This window comes from Tupaia chinensis, unplaced genomic scaffold (assembly GCF_000334495.1).
Source record: "Tupaia chinensis unplaced genomic scaffold, TupChi_1.0 Scaffold000005_2, whole genome shotgun sequence".
In the NCBI taxonomy this organism is placed as follows: Eukaryota; Metazoa; Chordata; class Mammalia; order Scandentia; family Tupaiidae; genus Tupaia; species Tupaia belangeri.
The window spans coordinates 278,342-281,158 of record NW_006159434.1 but is presented as its reverse complement, the minus strand read 5'-3'; the positions used below and the strand labels follow the sequence as shown (position 1 = coordinate 281,158).

The 2,817-nt window shown below is 38.4% G+C and overlaps 1 pseudogene; it reads right to left on the bottom strand.

Moving 5' to 3' along the window:
- LOC102486490 (tRNA:m(4)X modification enzyme TRM13 homolog) overlaps positions 1 to 2,817 on the bottom strand; it is a 37,752-nt pseudogene that overhangs the window by 29,526 nt on the left and 5,409 nt on the right.

The window sequence follows — 2,817 nt, the reverse complement described above, 5'->3', positions numbered from 1 at the left end:
TAATTATTTTGATTTCAATGGCAGGCCTGGTTACACTAGAGGAAAAGTATTTCTACTAGCACACATAAAATTTATTTGAGCATTGGTAATTATTTGCAGGACTTCTTCCCAAAATGTTCGTCAAGATTAAAAATATTTTTGGCAAGAAAGTCAAAAGATTTGAAGCCATTAATTCTGAACTAAGATATGCCTAGGCTTTCTAAGAATATAACATTCTTTTAACACCTACCAATGGTGGGGACCAGCAGCTGGCATAATGGTCATGTCGCTGGACTCCCACATGATCTACAGTTCAAATTCTGGACTCTGTGGCTTGAAACTCATGCTAGGCACCTGTGCATGTGCACCCAAGATCTCAAGAGGAGAGTAGAGGAGAAGGGATTGCGGTGTGGCCATCCCCCCAGGGGATGATTTCTCACTTTCTGTCTCCCTGTCTCTGGAGACTGCACACGCCCTATATATAATGGTTACCTACATCTAGTCAAAGGGTTTTTTGGTTTGCTTTATTTTGTTTTTCATACATGGAATAGACCATTGAATTAATACATATGAATACTGATCATTAATTTGCTTTTCTTGGTAAATGCCTGCTAGTTCTTTGTCTGTTAAAATACCTTATTTGGAACTGTCTCTGCAGTGCAGTGGTTATGTGCTGTGTATTGGGAACCACATCCCGTAGGGCTGACCTTGGAAATACACTGGACCCATGCTTGTGCATGCCTGAAGTGCTGGTAGCAGGAAGATTTAGAGGAAAAAGGACTGCAGCATGACCATGCCCCATTGGAGCGTGCTTTCTCTCCCCCCCTCCCCCGCTTCTTCTCTCTCTTTGGCAAGAGCAAGTGCCCTGTGGCAATAAAAATAAATAAATAAATAAATAAATAAATAAAAACTTGCTTAGAACAGCTCAAGAAACAATCAGAAAAAAAAAAGCTTAAAAGTTTAAATATGATGTCTTGCTATATAACAAGATCAATATAATTAAGGCATACCATGATGCTGGGCTAAAGCTCTGGAGTCAAATATTTTCCAAAGAAACAACCGTTACTGGTGTCTTTGTTTTTATTTATTTATTTTTATCTATTTTTGTTTTTAATTTGTAAAGGACAACTTCATAATGAACTTTCAAAGACAAGAGTAATATTGAGAGGAACCAATACAGGACAGTGTATTATACCATAGTAGTTGCAGTATTACCATGAGACCTCAAGATTCATAGAAGTGAAGAGTTTCTGAGAGTCACTGGGAATAGCTGTGGAGAGTTTATTGACGGAAATCGTGGTCTTTGGTAGAAGGGTGAAGCTAAAGGATAAGTACAACCTAACAGTTAATGAATTTGGGGAAATGACTTCAACCTAATCTTACTTTCAATTTCCTGTGTCTGGGCCCAGTAGCCAAACTCAAATGGAAGCCAGTAGGTGAGGAAATACTTCAACGCAACACATACTGATCATCCTATCATGGCTTAAAGTAGAGCGGAAAAAGAATTCCCCAAAGGGGAAAATTGAAGATATTCTGCACAGAGTGTGTCTAATTTTGTATATGACTGGATTCAAGAGATCACAATCTCTTTCAATCTCTTGGTTTTCCTCTCCTCTGTGTTGGTATCATTTTCAGGAAGATTCTTCCCATATGTTGACAAAATATTTTTATTTTATTATAGTTTACCAGTTCCTGCAGCCAATTTCTATTTCTAGTGTGCTACAACAAAAATCTGAGAGAGAACATTTGATATATTTAGTTCCTTTGCACATTTTTTTAAAAGAATTATTTTCCTTAAATTTACTTATTTACTTATTTTAATTTGACCAGAGAAGACAGTGAGAAAGAGTGAGAAAGAGAGAGAGAAAGTGAGAAGCAAGCCACTAGGTCCAAGACTCGAACCACAGTCGGCCATGTGGAAGTCCAGTGTCCTTAAATATCACGCCACCTGTCGGCACTCCTTTGCACATTTTTTAACCAATCACTGTGATTGGGGAAAAAAAGTACTATTTTTGGTCACAAAGCTGTTATTAGATCATCCTTAGAGCTTAGAGGAATGGTGGATGAGGGTTGATAATTCAACCAGAGCTCTGTGCATTGAGGCAGAATGGAAATCCTCAGAAGAAAATGCAGGTGTTGATACCAGCTAAGGGGGAAAGGATTTTTCTTTTTTCTTTTCTTTTTTCTTTTCTTTTCTTTTTTTTTCTTTTTTTTTTCTTTTTTTGATATAGGGTGCATGAGGGGGAAAGGAATGTTGAGTGGGCAAAAATAAAAATTTGTTACATCTTTTCCTATACATCCCCTTTTGCTCCCTGTGTCTCAAATAAATATTCTCGGAATAGCAAGATGGTTTTATATTTTTTATGGGGGGTGGGCATTTCCTTTTTTAATAAGAGTTTCAGTAAAAGATTCTAATTTGACGTGAAGGGAGAGAAGCAGTAATATAGTTATTCACTCATAAAAATTTCAAAAATAATTAGTTTAGTGGAAACCAGCAGTTAGCGTAAAGGCTATGTCGCTGGACTCCCACGTAGTAGACCGCGGTTCGCGTCCCAGACCCGGTGGCTTAGAACTCACGCCGGGCGCGTGTGCGTGCGTGCCCAAGATCCTGAGAGGAGAATGGAGGAGAAGGGATTGCGGCGTGACCATCCCCCCTGGGGGGTGATTTCTCGCTTTCTGTCTCTATGTCTCTTTCTGTCTGTCTGGCGAGCGCACGTGCCCTATAGCGAAAACCTCTCCAAAAAAAAAATAAATAATTAGTTTAGTGAAACCCATATTTGTTCTCTATAATAAGCAATAAAATTTCAATCCAAACATTATTTTCTGCTAAGAAAGTTA